We start from the raw sequence: 19,954 nt of genomic DNA on the forward strand, positions 1-19,954 counted from the left end.
GATAAATTTTGTTAAAACCCAAGTGCCCTGACAGGGGAAGCTCTTTCTAATAGATGAGGGATGGCCTCAGTGGGGAATTGCCACTTAGCTTGATGAGAAGGAACCCATCAAATAGAAAGAAGAAGAAAAAGCATTCTAGATGGTGAAAGAGCATATGCAAAGGCCCTGAGGCAGGAAAGAGGCTGATGAGCTTGAGGAATGGAAAGGAAGCCAATAAGCTAGAGAAGAGTGAGTGAGGAAAGAGGGTGGGATGAGCGGCCAGACACTGAACGGCTGTGAAAGGAGGCTGGGTTTTATCCTGCGCTCATGGGGAAGACTGCAGACTTTTAAGCAGGGAGCACCACAGTCTGATTCACATTGTTAAAAGAGTCCATCTGGCCACTTAGGGAGAACAGATGATGGGAGGGGGGGTAAAAGAGAGGATAGGAGGGAACCAGTGAGGGAGGTCGCCCTTTCATTTATTCAACATGTGTTTATTCAACAATGTTTTAATGAAGTCTCTGAAAAACACAAAAATAAAACAAACAAAACTCATCGGCTAGGGCCTGTCTCCAGAGGTCCAGGGTCTGCTGCCTGGGCACTTACAATAACAGGAGAGGTAGGAATGTCTTCCTGAAGAAGGAGACATTTCAGTGGGGTCTTGAAGGATGGCTAAAGGGTGTTCCAGTGGCGGGCATGGCTTGGGCAAAAGCCTCAGAGGTGAGGGAAAAGGTCAGTGTGAAGGGGAGCTGTGCCCCAATTTGTATAAATGACTAAATTCCTGACCAACTTAGCGCATGAGGTAATTCACAGATAAAGACGCGTGGTATGAAGGTGAAGTGTGGAAGATGCTGGAAGGGTCGGTGGGGGATAAATCACAGATGGGGGTTGAGGAGTGTTGACAGTGGGGGACACTGAAGACCTTGACCAGACAGTGGCAGGCCAGATGGGCATTCAGAGAAGGCGTCCCTGGTGGCCATGAAGGAGGCTAGAGCAAGATTCAGGCAGAGAGGGTGAAGGGGAGTACGGGCTTGTCTTCCCATTCTGATTCTATGAATAATAATACTGACACTAGATACTTCATAGAGCTACCTGTGAAGAGCATCAGGCACTGTTCTAAGCTCCTTATACCTATTAAATTACTTAATCTGCACCAGAACCCTATGAAATAGGTACTGTCTTTTACTCCCATTTGCAGGTGAGGTGACTGAGGCACAGACAGGGTAGATCACTTGCTCAAGGTCACACAGCTAGGAAGCACTGCGGCTGGGAATCAAGCCCAAGCTTCCAGGCTCCAGAGTCTGTTCTTAACCACTGCCCTGTGCTGTCTTCTCCATTTTAGACCCCACAATTCTGCATCCTGGGATTTTGTCTCCTTGACGGAGAGGACCCCCTCTGGACAGTGCCTTTGGCTGCCCTCTGAAGCCCTAAGAATAGTAGGGCCCAGGAGGTGCTTAAGGCATTGAAGACTTCTGTCCTCAAAATGTGGACCTGGTGTGACTCCAACCCTCCGAGGGGTACTGGGGTGTCTTTTAGGGAATGAGGATGAAGAGCAAGGATGTGGCTGATTCCTGTGGCCAAGGGGTCAGCCTCAGGGGTCTCCTGAACTTGCTCCTGTGCACAGCTGTGTTGGGGACACGGGCCAGGTATGAATGGCCCTCAGGCCCAAGGCCTCACCCTTTCTCCTGGAGGGTTGGTGGATATGTGAACTTTGAGGGGTGGTAGCCGATATCATGATGGAGTCCCAGGATTCTGGGCTCTCCGCAACCTCAGGCAATGCTGCTCCAGGCCTCAGTTTCCGAACCTTGAATCCAAAGGGCACAGCAGGATGATAAGGAGCTGGGCTTCCTCCCAGCTCTGAGAGTCTGCCCAAACCACGGCACTCCTCTGAGACCGGGTCTCCTCCTCTCTAATTGGGGCCAGTGGCACTTGGGAAAGGTAAAGGAAAGCGCGCTTGCCAAGCACCTAGCACAGCAAGTGCTTGCTTAACAACAGCAGCTATTATTATTCCAGGCTACCTCCAAGGCTGCAGCGGGGCTCAGGGGAGCTCACCGTGCGAAGGCTTGTTGGCCACTTTCCGACACTGGTGTTTGCATTCATTTTTAGCTGCTGCGGTCCCATTGTAGAGGTTTGACTCTGGGGTTCAGAGAGATTCCCTGGAGAAGCTTTTGGAGGTCCCAGGACAGGGGAAGCTGTTGGAATTCTCTTCTCTTGAGGCCTTTGGGGCAGACTGTGGCCCTGAGAGGGCAGAGAACACTCTGAAACAACCCTGAAGCCAAATGCTCAGCCACACTGGGCATGAGCGCAGGGGTGGCCGAGGCCCCAGACTTCTTCCTCTAGTGGTCCCATTTTATAGATGAGGAAACTGAGGCCCTGTGAGATCCAAGGACTGTGGTTGGTGAGGCAAAGTTTTGGACACAGAGGTTACTTATGGTCCAGTCCCCAAGCTGGGCATTAGCTCTCAGCTGCCACCTTGCACCTGGGGCTGCCCCGACTCCCCAGTGACAGCCGTCTCTGGAGCTGATTCATCTCCGGGCTTGGCCAGGAGCTCGGCACACGGCCTGGCACAGACCAGCTACTCAGCCAATATCGGTTTTATTGATTTACATTCTCTCCCCTCTTCAAGATCCTCTGAGCTTGGAAACTTGAAATTGGCTGGAGGTGGGATGGGGAGAAAGGCTTCATTTTAATCTGAAGTGAGTCATGTAAGTTGATAAATTTAGAAGTGGCCTAAAGAGCTCTTGATCTCCTGCCTTCAGATAGTTGCTAGAAGAGACCGGTTCTCAGCAATCTTTGCATTGCAAATGCGCACATCAGCGTGGACATTGTCGTGCCCGCCTGGGTCTCCCTCACGAGCCTGCAGCGCTGGTACCCCGGCTGCGTGGCTGTTACACCTTCTCTGCAGAATTACCCTAGGCTAAACAGGGGCTGCTGCTGTCTCAGGCTTGCTCCTAGGACCTCCACCCAAGATCCACACGGGTGTGTGCACACACAGCCACGAGCTCCTTTCCTCCAGCCCAGTCCCTTGCCCATGACCTTGACTAGCCGCAATGCCTGGGCAATTTTGAATCTTAGACATTTAAAGTCCTAGGGGGCACATCTGGTCCTGAAGTCCTTGTTTTAAAGATGGAAATTGGTACCCAGAGAGGGATGGTGATGGGTCCAAGGTCACTTGGGGTGTTTGTCAGGCTAGGCTGCACCCAGGTATCTTCTCCACTCCCACTCCAATCCATTCTGTGGCCCTGGCTCCGCCTGGTGGCTAGACCAGTTGGCTAGCCAGGGCTTTTGCTCTCTCCAGGAGGAAGTTCTGCTGTGTTAACTCTGCAGTAGCCACTGAGAAGGCCAGGAGGTGCTGGCTGGTAGGCATGCACGGTGGCTGACAGGCTCTGCTGACCTTGGGCCTGGCCCAGCTCAGCCCCTTCCCCTGTACCATGGTGAACGAGCAGAAATGTGAAAGGAAAAGGAAACCACTTCTGAAGAGAGCCCCAACCCAGAGGATGCTGTATCTGGCTGCAGCTTCTTCTAGAAACCTGCCCGCCCCGGGGAAGGACCCCCCAAACCACCCCCACCCTTCTCCATAAGAATCAGAGTCCTGGGGAAAGACCGCAATACTGAGCTGCGGCCTGGACACTGTGGAGAGCCAGCTGTGTGACCCTGGGCATACCCACATGCCTCTTGGCCTCAGCTGCCCCATCTGTAAAACAAGTGCATCTGTATTGTTGTTATTTTATTGAGCACGGTGTCTATTTCAGCTGCCATTTACTGAACTAGAAGAGACTCATTAGAAGTTCATCAAAAAACAATTGCCTTCACTTCTGCTAAGCATTGCCCTAAGCACTTTAATTTTACTTAATTCTCCTATGAATTGGAGACTTTTGTTATTCCCTTTTATAAATCGTGGGACTAAAGCACAGAGAAGTTGAGAAACTTGCACTAGGTCACACAGCAAGGAAATGGTAGAGCAGGGATTAGAATCCCAGTATCTGTGATTTAAACTCCTCCCTGTACTACAGTCTTTGGTGCTTGTTTTGAGCTGCCAATTACTAAGCGCCTACTGTATATGGGCACTCTGCTGGGTACATGATTCACACATAACCTTGCTGACTTCTCACAATAGCCCTGGGAGAAAGAGGAAACAAAGGCCCCCATGTGGTGCACAGAAATGCCTAAGGCCCCACAGTGACCGAGCTGGGGAGGCAGGCAGGAGACTGGCTTGTTACCCCCAGCTTGGTCCTTTATAGGTTTTATCTTATTTACCATATTTCACTGAATCTAAGGTGCATCCATTGTAAGATGCCTTGTTACTTTATACATACTTTAGAAAGAAAAAGGCATGACTGGTTCTCCTGTGACATACCAGCAGTTGTAACAGGTGCCTCTCTTTGAGAATGTCAAAATGTGCATCCGGGAATCTACACAATTCAGCTGTATTCACAGCAACCCTATAAGGTGGGCACTATTGTCCCCATTTTACAACTGAGGGGACCAAGGCTCAGCGCCCAGGTCTTGGATTTGATGCTACGCAGGCTCGGCCCAGACTTGGTCCTGATCACCTGCTACATCGCCACTAAGTTGGCCCACATGGGATATGCACCCTGCCCTTGGGCACAGGTCAGAACGCGGAGAAGACTCAGGCAGTGGAAGCCCAGCACCCCTTGCTCTGGACGAGGTTTTGGCCTTCTCCCAGTGCAGAGGCCTCAGCAAGACTGGGGGGACACCCTGAAATGGTTTCTCAAGGATCCCCCACCGCTCCACAGCCTTGACAGGAAAATGTGACGGCTCAGCTTCCCATGTCAACCTTGAGCTCTCACTCCAGCCCAGCGAGGCAGGGGTTGGAGGGAGTCAGGCTGGAATGAGCTCCTCTGGGATGACATTCCCCATGCCCCCTCCAAAGCAGTCCCTGGGGTGGCCAGATGTGGCCCCGTGGAGCAGCCTAAGCCAATGTGGAGAACACCACTGCTTTATAGAAAACTGCTCTCAGGGTGGGCATGGGAGCCCCAGAGAGACCTGCTTCCTACCTTTGAAGCCATATAGCTCGTGGACCCAAAACAGGGTCATTCATGCCTGGCTTCTTCCCACCGGCTCTTTTGACCTCATACTCCACCACAGCACAACTTCCCTGGGCCTATGCAAAAATTAAATCCACCTGCCTACCTCCCCTGGGACTCAGACTTGCCTCCTCTGAGGCCATCTTAAAGATGGAAGCCCTCTGGGGTCTTCTTCCAGAAGCAGGACAGAAGCTCAGTGTTTCAGAATGTCTGGCATGACCGGGGCTGCATTTGGGGCAGTTTTCTAACCATCACATTACACACCATCTTGTTAGGCAGGTCGCTTCAACTCCACTCTACATGTCAGGGCGCCAAGCTCAGCAGGGCAAAGCTACTGGCTCAAGGTCATAGCAGTAAACACGGGCATTAGGATTTAAATTCAAGTCTTTCCAAATGGCACAGGAGGAGGCCGTTTTAATATCCATCTCTGGACAGGCCCCGAGCCAAAGTGCTCCCTTTGCATTACTTTATTCAAGCCTTACACAACAAATGACAGTATGATGATAATACCACTATTGTTATTCCCATTTTACAGATGAAGAAACATCCTCTGAGCCTTCAACGTGCCCATAACCCCAGGCTGGGCACTTCAGTGGAATCCCACTTGCCTCTCAAAACATCTGGGAAGGTGGGTACTTTTATGGAGAAGTAAACTGAGGTTAAGTCACTAGTTCGACCACATATAGCTAATGGTGGAGCCACTAGGATGAGGCTTGGAATAAGCCACTTGGATAAAGCTTGGAATAACTACCCTCCCACACCTGAAATGAACAAATATTTGTAAAGTGCTTGAAGATACATTTTAGCTATTAGTAATATGATTAGCATTTTAGAACTTGGCGATTACCCCACCAGGTTGGTGTTGCTGTCCCCATTCTCCAGATGAGAACCACAAGGTCCACAGAATATGAGTGGCAGAGATAAGAAGGCACTGTGGGCTCTCAACCCTATGCTGTGCAGGTCTCCTGGGCCTAGCACAGCCCCCTCATACCTCCAAGCTCCTCTGCCCACCTCCAGCTCTCCTTTCTGGAGCTCAAGAGCTATGGGTCCACACAGGAATGGCTGGAATGCCTGCCCCCTGGGTTTCTGGCTATGGACAGTCCCCAGCCAGTTCTAAAAAGATGGAAAGGAGAAAGAGCACCCAAGACCTGGGTTCAAATCCCAGCTGTGCCCTTCACTTGCTATGTGACTCTAGCATGTTCTTAACCGCCCTAGGCCTTGGTTTCTTTATCTGTAGAACGGGTGTTTGTGAGGAAGAAATGAGACACTGTACAAAGGACTTCCCAGCAGTAAACTAGTAGAATATTAGTGATTGTAGTGGGCTGAAGTGTCCTTCCCCAAATTCATGTCCATCTGCAACTTTAGAATGTGGCTCTATTTGGAAATGGGTCTTTGCAGATGTATTTAAAGATCTCGAGACAAAATCATCCTGGAGGGATGGGCCTTATGTCCAGTGACTGGTGTCCTTATAAACAGAAGAGAGAACAGGGACACACAGAGAAGGTGATGTGAGGATGAAGATGAAGACAGAGACTGCAGAGATGCAGCCATGAGCCATCGAATGCCAGGGATCGCTGGCAAGCACCAGAAGCTGGGGATGAGGCATGGTGTGCAGTCTGCCTCGGGGCCTTCAGAAGGAACCGGCCCTGCTGACACCTTGAGGTCAGATGTCCAGCCTCCAGAACTGTGAGAGACTACATTTCTGTAGTTTCAAGCCACCCGGGTTGTGGCCGTTTGCTTGAGCGGCCACAGGAAATAAAGTGCAACTGCAGTTCAAACCTCAGCCTTGCAGTGTCTCAGACCCTTCACCCTAAGGGCCAGTTGGCAGGAGAATCTGCCCTCACTGAGGACACGAGGCAGGCAGGATCACTGCCCCCCTCTTTCCAGGGGAAAGCATGAGGCTAGGGGGCTGACATGACTTGCCCAAGGTCACCTGTCCCTGACTGACCTGGGCCTGGAACCCCGCTCTCCTGACCCTCGGACCCAGGCCTCCTCCCCCAGACTGGGGGACCTCTGGAGCCTCGAGGACTGCAGTCTCCAGCAGGCTGGGCCATCTTGCCCTCCACTCCTCTGACCCTGTAGGGCTTTCCTGGATTGCATAGGATGCTCCTCAGGCCTTGAAAACACCCCCTCCGTCCATGGCAGAGCTCCCTACTGCAGACCAGGATAAAACTCTCAGCACACCCCCTGATGTCCAGTAGGTTCCCAGGGGTTGCTGCAAGTGCCACCTATTTTGTATTGTCATTCTACAGCAGCCCACTGAAGTGGGCACCTACTCCCATTCTATAGATCAAAAACCAGGGCTGGAAGACACAAAGTGACTGACTCAAGGGTCAAACTCTTAAACAGCCGAGGTAGGTTTCAAACTCACACCTTCTGATTCTCAATCCAGACTGATTCTCGAGCTCCACCACGTCCATGCATGGAGCCGCCCCGGCGGGCCACACCCTGAGCCCAGCCCTCTATGTCCATGACTTTCCTCACCTGCCCTGTGCAACGGCCTGAGAGGTGGGTACCGTTACCAACCGCTCCACAGACGCGGGAACTGAGTCCCACCCTACTTACTGCCTCGAATTCCAGGGCCTTGCCCTCTTCCCCGTCTCCTACCACCACTGACTGTCTCGGTCCAGGGGCACATTCTCCCTAAATAGTTTCTTGTTTGAGTTTCCTGCTGGAAGGGAGAAAGGGATTGCTGCATGTTCAGTGTTCTGGCCTTGGAGAGGGCAGGGTGGTCCAGGGGGCCCAGATTCCAGGCAGGAGACCCACCTGTGCCTCCCACACTGCTCTGTGTGTTCCAGCAGGGCCTGGGGAGGGAGCCTGTCCAACCCCCACAAAGTGTGTATGCATGTGGCGTCCGGCACTTGCACCCCAGACTGCTCTGCTGCAGCCCCTTGGGAGCTAAGAGGGGTTGAGAGGAACCATGCCATGCACCTCAGGCCCCCCCACATCCTCAACCTTCAGCTGCTTCACCCACATTACTTAGAATCTTCCCCACAGCCCTGCTTTAAATCTGTTCCCCTTCTAGAGAGTGGAAGATTGAGGTTACAGAAGATGAGCTATTTCCCTCACTGTCACAGAGCTGGGGAGAGCCATCGCCACGACTTAACCCCAAGGCTTGGTGAGTCTCTTAGGAGCACCCCTCCCAGCCACACTGCTGAGAAAGATAGCCTTGTTTGCCATGTGAAGGTTGACCGGCCTCCAGAAGACTTAGCTGTGCAGGATGCAGCCAGAGCCCCACGGTGGGATGGGGACTGGAGGGCTGGAGACGAGCATCAGTCTGACTTTGCCACCAAATTGCCAGGGGACCTTAGTTTCCCCAGATGTGGCAGGAGCTGGTGAACAGCATGGTGCCCAGGTTACCCCCAGCTCTGAGAGCCTCTGAGCTCCCCCAAACCTACTCTCAATGGCCTTGGCTCCCCCGGGTACAAAACTATAGAGATGAGAACCCTGGGACACCTGTGAAAATGCAGCTCTCAGGACCTCCTGAATCATTGGGTGGGGGGACCCAGAAATTTGCCCTCCACCAGGTGATTCTTTAGGTCCACTAATGCTTGAGCCCCACCAGCCTAGAGATTTCCCTTCCTTGCTTCCCCTCCTGACCTTGGTCAACTGCAGAAGCAAGGTGCTCCCCTGCTCTGGCTCCAGGCCCTGATGCCAATCACACCTCTGTGCACAGCCCTCTATAGTGGTCTAGGTTCTTGGACAGCTGTGGGGTAAGGCAGCGCAGGAACAGGCATATCCTGGGCACAGAGGAGGAGACTGAGGTGCAGAGGGACAGAGCTACTTGCCCAAGGTCATAGAGCTGGTCAGAAGTAGAGGCTGAACCTGGTGCGCTCATCATTTTAATTTGGAATCAAACATCTGGGGAAAACCTGGGGTCAAACAGGCCCCTACTGCTTCATGCCCTAGACCTGAGCAAGTTGGTAAGGTACCCTACTCTCCAGCAAGCACAGTGTGACCTTGGACAAATCCCTGCCCCTGGCTGGGCCTCAGTTTCCTGTTACAAATGGGTCCAGGCTAGATAACTTTTTAGAATGCACACATCTGCTTTGGCTTTCTAGGTGCCTTCAGTTCCACCAGGTGAAGAGGGTGGCACAGCTGTGTAGGACAAGGCCACACATGCCTGGGGAGGTCTCTCCTCTTACCCTCAGGAGACTCTCTGGACCCTCTCTTGGAGCCTCACCCCCAAATCCCAGGTTCTTGGACTGTTGCTTCCCATGATGTTGGCACCCCAAACTAGAGCTGACCTCATGGAGGAAGGGCGGGGAGGGTCTAAGAGGGCAAGCAGGGAAGCTGATGGCCTGGCTTCCACCCTGTCTTTGCCATGTTCCAGCTGTGTGTCTCCACTTCTCTGCACAGCCTCCTCATCTGTGGCATGGGAATAACATGGCTATGGGAGGCCTCGCTGAAGTGATGGATGCAGAACGATTAGCTCGGTGAGTGCTAGCTGGCTTGCTATTATTTACCCAAGTCTCCTGACCCATACCTGTGTTAGGTGGGGGGGGGGGAGAGGGAGGGGGCCCATTGGGAGAAGAGAGGGAGGGGCCCCAGCATTTCAGTCTCCCTACAGCATAAGCCACAGGCAGCTTTTCTGTCTGTGGTCTGGAGAGGACTCTGGGGGCTGTTGGCCGTGTCCTGGGCCTCAGCTCTCAAAGACTACACCAGTGTGCTGATCTCCTCGGGCCAGAGAACAGGAGTGGTGGGGCCAGACTTCCAGTAGTCTGGGCCATGGGCAACAGCTACTCCTGCCCCCTCCTCTGTCCCCTTTCCAACTCCAGGCAACCTTCTCTGCCGCACATCAAGAACCCAAGGTGGCCTTTGCTGAGCCCAATCACAGCTCCCTAGGAATCTGGGCTGGCCCTTGACTGGCAGTGTCCCTCTGTCCTCATAGGTAGTCCCCTGAGGGGTAAGCCTCTCCCCAGTGCCCACAGAGGCACCTTCACTCCCATGGAAGATGCCTGGAAGCTGAGGGGTGGGTGTGTGCAGGCAGCAGCCGCAGAAGAGCTGCATCTGTGTGCCTGGGCCATCTTCGTACATATGCAGCCTATGTTCATTCACCTGTGGCACATTCCAGCATGCCCGGGGCCTGCTCACGCATGGACAGGCATGCAGATGTCATTCGGGACGCCACATATGTGTGCTTATCTTTTTCACACGGGGGCCAGCCCGCACACGGCCACATGCCACATTCGTGGCTGCTGCCGGGCACCGTGTGCAGGCCAGTTAGCCCCTATGCAGCCTACTGCATTCCTATGTTAGAGCTACAGGCATGTGTGGGTATGCCACGTTCACAGGTATGTGTGTGTGTGCATGATGCATTCATGTGCATGCTGTAGTTTGCAGGTAAGCAGGTGGTATTCAGGGATATGAGTTGTATTCACATGTGCTGAGGTGTGTCTATGGGCACAGGAACTCTATGTGTATATGATTTGAACATATACAGTACACTACTACGTGTACTATATTTGTGTATGTGCATCTGTGCAGATCTGTGGCTGTGTATATGCCCTGATGAGAATGGGACTGGAGATACAAAGGTAGCTAAATAACATGGGCCATTTGCATCTCTCCTGGACTCCCCATACAGGGCTCCCCCAGAGCTGTGGTAGCCCTTTCCTGCAACTGCCCCTTCAACGAAGTTAATAGGCGAAGGCCCCCAGGGCCAGCGCTCCAAGCCCCCTCCTACTGCATACGTCAAAGGAGAATTTCTCCGGATGGCGCCTGCAGCTCCTGGAAATGCCCCAAACGTCAGCTCTGCCTCCTCCCAGCGATCTGGAGAGCAGTGCAGGCAAGGAGGGGAGCCCACTCTGTGCTGGGCGAGGGGCACTCAGCGTCACACCAAGACCGTCTGCTGGCTGAACTTGCCTACTAGCTTACCCTTCTGAAGGTCGAGCCTGGCTGGGGCCTCTGTGTGTGTGGGGGGGCAAGACCCCTGGGGGCACTTTCCTGACTGGGGCAGGCCAGCCACAGAGACCCCTCCCCATACAACCTAGGTGAACAGAGGACAGCCATGGAATGGCCACTTGGGTAGAAAGGGTGGCTGCCCGCAGCGGCCCACCCAGAGGGAGTGCAGAGACCCGCTGATGGGTTTCCCAATCCTGACCCTGCAGGGGGCAGGGAGGAGCCCCAGGTACCTAGCTCTCAGCCAGAGGCCACCCCAACTGGCCGAGGAACTGGGCTTTCGGGCTGAAAGTGCCAACTCCACCACCCAGCATGACTGCCGCAAAATGGCCTGGCCATCCCACTCCTGCCTCCCTTCTGGCTATCTTGGGGACCTGGGGACTCATCCCTGCCACCACATGCCTTGGCTTGGCTGGCCTGACCTGGTGGTCCTGGCACACAGCCGCCCACCTGCCACGGGGACCCTCTGTGGGAGCCTCCCTATGCCTCTTTCCTGGAACCCAGTGGGGGCCGGGCAGGAGGCACCCTCTAGTCCTCTGCATCTCCCTGGGACGAAGCTCAGAGGGGAGAGAACCTTGCCCCCTGCTACTGGCTTGCTGGTCCTTGCATAACATCCAGCCAGGGGCATTTGCTGAGCAGAGGCTGCCGGCATCTACCTGAAACCTTGGGCATCCGCCTGTCCAAGGCCCCCCTGTTCAAGTCCCCAGCACCCCAATCCTACCCCCCAGCACACGGACCCTCGCACCAGTGTCTCCCTCGGCGGCGGCTCCCAATGCAGCCTCAGCCGCTGCCAGATAAACAACCCCGGCCCTCCCCCCCCACCCCCCCCCCGCCGCCCCACCACCTTCCACGCTGCCGCCACCACCATCAGCACTGAAAAAAATCAAATGAAATGAAACAAAATAAAATGGGTGAGGGAGGAAGGGGAGAGCGGAGTGGGGCGCTTTTTATTTTTTATTTTCTCATGCTGGGGGATGCCGGTACTTACTTGGCTACGAAAATCACCACAAATCAGGCACGGTTTCCAGGCGGGCAGCCCCGTAATCGCGGTGCGGCAGCTGGTGCCGCCGCTGAGCCCAGCCAGCGTGCCCCGGTCCCTCTGCAGACTGTACCATCCTGCCCGAGCAGGTGGGGGGGCGGGGGGGGGGCGGAGGCGCCGGCGCCGGCTTCTAGGAGAGCATCTCGTTGGCAAAATGCAATCTCGGGGGAGGCAGAGGCCGCCCCAGCCGCTGTGCTGCCGGGGGCTGGGGGAGGGGGCGGAGGACGGAGGACGAGGGAGGGACTCGGGACTGGGGGAGGGCTTGTTCTGGTGGGGGGACTGGGGGAGGAGAGTGGGGGCGGGGGTGTGTGGACCGAACCACCACGGTGTTGTTTGCGGCTTTAATTCCTCCCGTGGGATCATGAGGAACTGAAGCTGGCAGAGTCCCAGGAATATGCCCGCTCCCCCAAAGTAGGAGGGAATGTCAAGGGCATGGTGAGGGTAGGGTTGGGGCTGAGCCGGATCGGAGGGCGTCCTGCTACTGGTGGTGGTGGGGGGAGAGTAATAGGGAGAGGGGAAGATTTTGCTCAAATGTCCCCAAGTCATCCCCTACTTTCTGGGGGACTCCTTCGGCTGTGCAGGGGGCTCTGGTTTCCTCCTCTTTTTGGTCAGGACACCCGCAGACCTGGGGGGGGCAAAGGTCACATAGGGGGAGCGATGGACTCAACACAGGCTAAACACATCTGTGGTTGCTGGTCCAACAGAGCAGAGCCCGCACAGAGCTTCTTACTGCCATCTAAACACTACCCCTGCAGCCTAGCAGCCCCACCCCGGGGTACCCCCACCTGCCTGGCGGCTGTCGTTCTCACAGAAGACCCCCTCAAGAGGCTGTTTATCTGCCCACAGATGCCCACTGGCAGGGGTGTCTGCATATGTCTCCTGTATCCACATCATCTATAGGGACATCTGTGAGGAGTTGGGGGGCTGATCATGTTGGGGGGCACTGACCATGTCCAGAGATTCCAGGGACCCCCAGGGGAGAGTCTGCGGGAATGCAATCTTCCCAGCCAATTGCCCACTTCTTCCTGCCTTGTCTGCTACCCGTTTAAGTCCAGACCTGCTGCCCCTTTAAATCCAGACTGGTGGGAGGACAGACCTAGGAGCAAGGTTAGGAGGTCACAGTAGGTGAAGGGGCTTCTCCTCGAGTCTGAAGCCTCCCTCTCCACTGCCCTGCCCCTCCAGGAGGGGTGCCGTGCTTGGGAGAAGCGCACCGAAGAAGGTGGAAGGACCTTCAGGACCGCTGTCTCAGGGTACCTGTCAGCGTGGGGAGGGCACATGTTGGGGGAGGGTCAGGGTTGGGGGTGGCCCCAGAAGGCAGCTCCAGATGGGAGCTGCCTCCTTCCCCTGTCCCCACCCTCTGCCCAGTTCTGAGCTGCCCGCCTGAGCCTGAGCGTCCCGAGCTGCCTCTCCATCCCTGGGCTGGCACAGAATATCAATTTGTCTCGTTAAGCTGAAAGTCTGCACTGCACCAAAATCGGAACCTGGCCGGGCAGAGGGGCCGCGGGAGGCGGAGAGCTGGGAGTGAGCGCCAGTGGCAGGGCCTCCGTCAGGCGGGCCATGCTGCTACCCCTTGCTCTTTAGTCCCTTAAACCCACCAAGGGGTCCCCTTCTGCTCCTGGGCCAGGCAGAGTGAGATGCAGGGAGGCTGCTGAGAAGCTAAGGATGCTGAGTGCTGGGTGGCCCTGGGCTCCACGGTGCCAGGCAGGGAAGACTCCTGGCTGCGGTTCCGACAGAGCAGCCCAGAACACAGCTCAGAGAGGCTCTTGCCCCCGCCCCCCAAAGCCCGGGACAGGGAGCTGCCACGTTGGCCCCTTCTTGGAGGTACAGATGGGGGACTCCACTGGTCCCCCTCCAGGCAGACTTCTAAGTTAGACACCACTGCAGGAGGACTCAAGCCAGGCTTCCCCATCCCTTCCCCAGGGCCTAGGGGCAGCCCCTGTCCCCCAACACAGGGTCACAGAAAAGCATTCTGAGATGGCCAGGATGAGGGTGGACACGAGAGTGTGAAAAAGCCATTCCAGCTCACATGTGGTGGGAGCAAACATTGCCTGTGCCAGGAATCCCACCGTCATTTCTGTGACATCGGGGGTGGGGAGGGGGGGTGGCAAACTGCTTTTCCCCATTACAAAACAAAGAGCCCCACAAGGGGTTGGTTATGAGCCATCATGTCCACAGTACTAATCCTTTCTGTGTCCAGCACACTTCACAGTTTGCAAAGGCCACTGCAAAACAGTGAGTTGTTTGATCCTACTGCTAGAATGACTTCCGTGAGCACCTGAATGACACTGAGGAATTTGTGTGTGGCGACCAGGACACGCTCTCTCAAACCAGGAGGGGGTCAGTCAAACCCGTGACCTAAGCCTGAGGACTATAAGCCCATGGCTTCCTCCTTGTGAAGGCCAGCATGGTGTGGGCCAGTTGGGAGTCCCAACACTCATCTGCTTGGAAATCCGGAGTCCTGCCTGCTCACTGGTCCCTGTTTGGGGTGGGCTGGGCCTTCACCAGCAAACACCAAACTCTTGGGAGCTCATGGATTTTGGTTCCAGAATCTAAGACTAGAACTGACACCTGGCTAAGCTCCTGTCTCCTCAGCATTTCAGGTCCTGTTGTACTTCAGCCTCTGCATCCACAGCCCAATGATAGGATACTCCCTAACTTCTGAGGCAGCCCCAATGTTGACCAGCATACTCTGAAAGTTTTTCATTATGTTTGGCCCATGAACTCCTATTCATCCTTCAAAGTCCAGCTCAAACTCTGTTTTCTCAGGTAGTCCTTCCTGATTCCACCAAGAGAATCAATTCGTGTGTCTGGCCTGGCTCTGACCACACTGTATTGTGATGGTCTATGTATCTGTCTCCCTCACTGAGCTGTGACCACATCAGCTATGTCTCCAGAGCCCCAGCTCCCAGCACGTGGTACGTGCCCCAATAAAGGCCTGAAGGAATCTGTTGCTGTGTGGTTTTGATTTATCAAATGCCAGAACCAGAAGGACCTTCAAGGACTCCTATCCAATTCTCGCATCTTACAGGTGAGCAAACTAAGGCCTCAAGAAAGGATGTAAGTGGCTTGCCCAAAGTCATCTGGCCACAGACATTCGTCCCCTGCCCTGCCCCCTGTACCTTCCCTTCCTGCAGCAGACATACCTAGGACATCTGGCCTGTCTTTCCAGGATATGTTGGGGGGTAGGGGGTACTGGGCAGGCAGAGGTGTTGCAAAATCTGACAAACAATGGTGCTAGTGTTGAAACTCTGGGAAGGTTCGAAACGACAAGTCAGGGTGAGCCACGGGGAAGAGGGGAAAGAGGCAGGAGGCAGGCCAGCAGGATTACTGATAGCTTCTGCCTCCAGCATGATTTGGCTTATGGTGAACATGGATTGAGGGTCAGGGTTGGGGGAAGGTACGAGAAATAGGGCAGGGGTGAGGGAAGAGCCAGCCAAGTCTGTTTTTCAAACAGTCTTTAGTTGTCCAGACCACGTTTGGGGGAACAAATCCTGGGACCAGAGAGGAATGGGAGTAGAGAGTTAGTCTAGCTAGGGATGAGGGTGGGGATGAGGTCGTCTGATGAAGGCAATTTGCATAAATGAGACAGAGGAGGTAGGTCCAGATGGGTCTGAGGGAGGCGGAATCAAATGCAATCAGAGGCCAGCTGTGTCCTCTCTGGGAGACACAGGTTCTCTTTTGCTTCCCCTCTTGAAGGGAAGGGGGAATGAGGACTACATCTGCCCTTGCCTTGCCCAGCTCAGGGTCTTCTGACACCTGGGCAGGGGTCCTGGGGCAGGTTAACTGCTATCACAAAGAGCTGCTGGCTGGACGCCTCAGAGGCTGAGAAGGCATTTCCAAAGGCCCCTCACCTCCCTGCCTTGTCTGACCTTCACAAATCACCCTTGGAGAGATTGGGCTTCTTCCCATTTTATAGAAGACAAAATGAGAGAGATCTTAGTGACTTGCTTAGGAGGCACAGAGCCAGTGAGGGCCAAGGTTGAGCTCTGAGCCCAGATCTGACCCACTTGAGCTTTAGAACTTTCCCTCTGTCCCTGCCTAAAGATCCTCAAATTTGAAGCACACGACTCAGGCTCTTCAAGGACCATGACCTTGAGGGGCCATAGAATGTGTGTCTGGGGACCAGGCAGCCCAACTTGTCCCAAGTCTCCCAGCCCCCTTATGGCCCTACACCCATTCCCACCAAGGTCCCAAACTTTCTCAGCCCACCCGACCTTGGACTGTTTTATGGCCAGTCAGACAGATCTGGGGTCAAATCCCTGCTCTTTCATTTCCTGGCAGTACTTGGGCAAATGACCCAACTTCCCTGAGTTTTCTCATCTGCAAAATGGGGAAAATAATGCCTATTTGGCAGGGTCACAGGCTAAAGGAGAATGGTAACTGGTATTAATAGGGTAAACACAGAGGGTGAGATTCTCCAGAAGGCCCCTGGGAATAGTTGGGGTGGTGGGTCTCTTCCAGCCCCTCATCCTGCTGGATGATGGTTCTCAGATCCCCGCCCCTGTGGAGCCCGGGCAGGGCTGGCCTTTAAGACCTTGACAGTCCAGGGCAGGCTGCTGACACGCAAACCCAGCCCCCAGTTCCTGGCTGCTCCCACTGGTTCTTGCTCCCTCAGTGAGGAGGGGGCCAGCCTGATGTCTAACTTCGGCCGCCATTCCTATCAACATCCTACTGTGCGTCTCACCATATGAGCAACATCCTGGGAGGTAGGTCCTATTTTTCTTTCTCATTTTACTGATGAGGAAAGTGAAGTACGGAGAGGTGAAATGATGTTGCCCCAGGTCATACAGTGAGTAGCGGAACTGGGCCTTGAAACCAGGACTGCGTGAGGCCCCACACTGAGCCCTGGGACCCCCAAGGGAGATGGGTGTGAACCTAGGTCCAGGGAGCCGTGGGACTTAATTTCCCACAGGTCAGAAGGCCTACCCTAGCCTTCCAGTGGGGCAGGGCAGGTGTGTGGTGGTGGTTGACTCTGCTGCCCCTCTGTTAGGCCAGAGGGGCCAATTAGGAAGCTGGTACTTTCTCTCCTGGAAGAACACAGAGCCTGGGGAATCAAGAACTATTCTGGGAGGACTCCCTGGGGGAGGCTGCCTTTTCCAGGCCTGGGAAACATGGTCTCATCCACGCTATCCTTTTGGTTAAGGCACATGCAAACACACTGCCCACTCCCATGTGTCAATCCTGACTCCTCACCTTGGTCTCCCTGTTTCTTCTCCTGCTATCCTCCCGCTGTTTACCCATCCCCTGCCCCTTAGAGAGCTTTCTCAACTCCTCTAAACCCTTTTTGGCTTCCCCATGCTCTCAGCATAAAACCCAAACTCCTTCCATGGCTCGTGAGGGCCAGATGACTATTCCAGACCCCTCCCATTATCCTCCATCTACTTTCCCCACACTAAGCCTCTTCTGTTCCTCACACACACTCTTGCACTTCCATGCCTCTGTGTCTTTGCATGCACCATTCACTCTGCCTGGGATGCCTTCCCTTCCCACTTTTCTGCCTGGAGAATTCCTACTCATCCTTCAAGGCTCAGCTCCAGCAACCCCTCTTCTCTGAAGCCTTCCCTGATTTCCCCTCCATCATCTCCAACCCCCAAGAAAAGTTTGTTGCTATTAACCTTTCTATGTGCATCTGTCACGTCCATCAGGCTGGGGGAATCCTTGGGGATAGGGAATGGATCTCATTTGCTTGTTGTATCCTTAGCACCAGGCACAGAACCTCAATAAATATTGATTGAACTGATGAATGCAGGTTTGTTGAATGAAAAAGTAATTCCCCTGGTGGTTTTGAACTGGTATTTGCATCTCTCTGTGGCTCTGGAAATATTCTTTGCACTTGCTGGAGGTCCTGTTTTAAGAGTTGCTATTTCCTGAGCCTGTTGATGAATGGGGCTTTCTCTGCATGCCCACTTTGTGAAGGGAAAAGGAAGACCTGAACTCCACTCCAATGTCCCTCAATGATATCTCAACTGGGACCAGAATGCTTGAGCCCAGGGCTGAACTCAAGGTGAGTTGAGCACCCAGGGAGGAGCTCCTATCCCTAAATGCTCCCTCCCAGCTACCTATAGCCTGACATTTTACCATTAGTGATTCATTTCTTTGGATTATTCAGTCTATAAATATTTACTTAGCTCTCACTGAATGTGAGGTACTGTGCTGGGGTTCCTAGTGAACATTTGTGTGTGTGTGTTTTCACTGCTGCTGGAAGGCTGACTCCCTGGAAAAAGAAGAGAAGGAAGGAGGAAACAGAAGGAATAGGGATGATGTATTCAGGACTGTCAGGAGAAGAGAGAAGGGAATTTGTCACTTGCTGAGTGCCTACTATGTGCCTGGCACCTAACACAGAGCTGTATTTACTCCTCATCACGACCTCAGAGTTCAGTGTTATCAACCCTCAATTTAGAGGTGAAGAACAAGCCCAGAGAGGGTGAGTGGCTTGCTTAGGGGAGCACAGCTGTGTGGTACAGGACTGAGCATTCAACCTAGCACAGTCTGCCCCACAGCCTGCCATCTCTCTGGATGTCCTCCTGCTGAGGAGGCTGTGGGGCCCAGCAGGGAAAGAGGGTTCCCAGAGAGGACAGGAGCTAAGGTGTGACAATTGAAAATACCACAAGCTGAGAGGCCCACCTGCTAACGGACTGGACAGCTGGACACTGCTGGGATTTTGGAACCAATAAGGACTTAGGGACTGAAATACAGCCATCCTGCTGCCAGTGTGTCCTCAGAATGGGCTGGAGGTCGTGGGGACCACATCAGCCATCTCTGCTGAGAGCTTTCCTTGTGTGCTAATGCACACATCTATGCACACACAATTAACCTACTTTGTGGACAGTCGCACTCCCATTTTATTGATGAGGAAACTGAGATCTGGAGAGTGGAGGGGACAAGCCCAGGATTACATAACTGGAGGCAGAATTAGAACCCAGATCTTTCCTGGAAGGCTCACAGAGGATGCGGGGTAGCGGGCTCACCCCTGATGAGGTTTCCAAGCAGCCATGGCTCTGAGGGGGACCACAGCCCTTGCCCTGTCACTTAAGCCCTCTCCCTCTGGGAGCTTCTCTGGCTCAGTCCTCCACTGCACCCAAAGGTGGCAGGGGAGTGGGGTGAGTCCAAAAAGCTTGGGAGCTGGAGACCCATGGACTAGTTCAAATCCTGCTCCATCCTGATGGGCTGTGTGATTTTGGGCAAGTCTCTCAATCTCTCTGGCCTCAGGCTTCTCATCTGTGCAATCAGCATGGCATCACCTGCTTCCTGCTTCTCTGTCTGCTCATTTGTTCAGCAAGTACCCACTGAGGTCTGCCACTTGCCAGATTCCGTGCTAGGTGCTGAGGATACAGCAGGAAAGCTCATGGTGTCCTCTCTCGAGAGGATTCACAGACAGATGTGAAATGAATGCACAAACCCATGCAAATGGACAAAGGGGTGTAAGATGAAGGGGCAGAGGCCATGAGCACATTCTGCAGGAGGACCCGGCCATCCCTGGTGGGAGTGCAGTGGGGAGTTGCAGAAGGTTTCCCCAAGGGGGGTGATCACTGAGCTGGGCTCTGAGGTCTGAGAGGACGCTCACTAGGTAGAAGGAGAGGTGGTGTTCCTGGCAAAGGCCCTGAGGCTGGAAAGACCTCAGTAATTCTCCAGCAACTGAAAGGGGGCCTGAATGCCTCGAGCGGAAGAGTGTGAGCAAGGGGCAGGAGAGGGGTGGGGGACTTAGAGACCACCCTCCAGATTTCTGTCCTTATCCCGGGAGCAGGAGGAACCTTAGGAGCATTTTTTTTTTTTGAGAATTTTTTTTTATTATGTTAATCACCATACATTACATCATTAGTTTTAGATGTAGTGTTCCATGATTCATTGTTTGTGCATAACACCCAGTGCTCCATGCAGAACGTGCCCTCTTTAATACCCATCACCAGGCTAACCCATCCTCCCACCCCCCTCCCCTCTAGAACCCTCAGTTTGTTTTTCAGAGTCCATCGTCTCTCATGGTTCATCT

The 19,954-nt window shown here is 54.0% G+C and overlaps 1 long non-coding RNA gene across 2 annotated transcripts in view; it reads right to left on the minus strand.

Annotated features, from left to right (window-relative positions):
- The window catches only part of LOC145721888 (uncharacterized), a 243,903-nt gene that overhangs the window by 39,254 nt on the left and 184,695 nt on the right, over positions 1 to 19,954 (minus strand). The window contains exon 1 of one of the 2 annotated variants that reach the window (XR_014145883.1): positions 11,917 to 12,057. The exons of the other annotated variant lie outside the window; for it this stretch is intronic. This is a non-coding gene — a long non-coding RNA (uncharacterized LOC145721888). Of the gene's footprint in view, positions 1 to 11,916; positions 12,058 to 19,954 lie in introns of those variants that run through there. 2 annotated transcript variants of the gene reach the window in all.

This window comes from Leptonychotes weddellii, chromosome 1, assembly GCF_054177405.1.
Source record: "Leptonychotes weddellii isolate Sample4059 chromosome 1, ASM5417740v2, whole genome shotgun sequence".
In the NCBI taxonomy this organism is placed as follows: domain Eukaryota; kingdom Metazoa; phylum Chordata; class Mammalia; order Carnivora; family Phocidae; genus Leptonychotes; species Leptonychotes weddellii.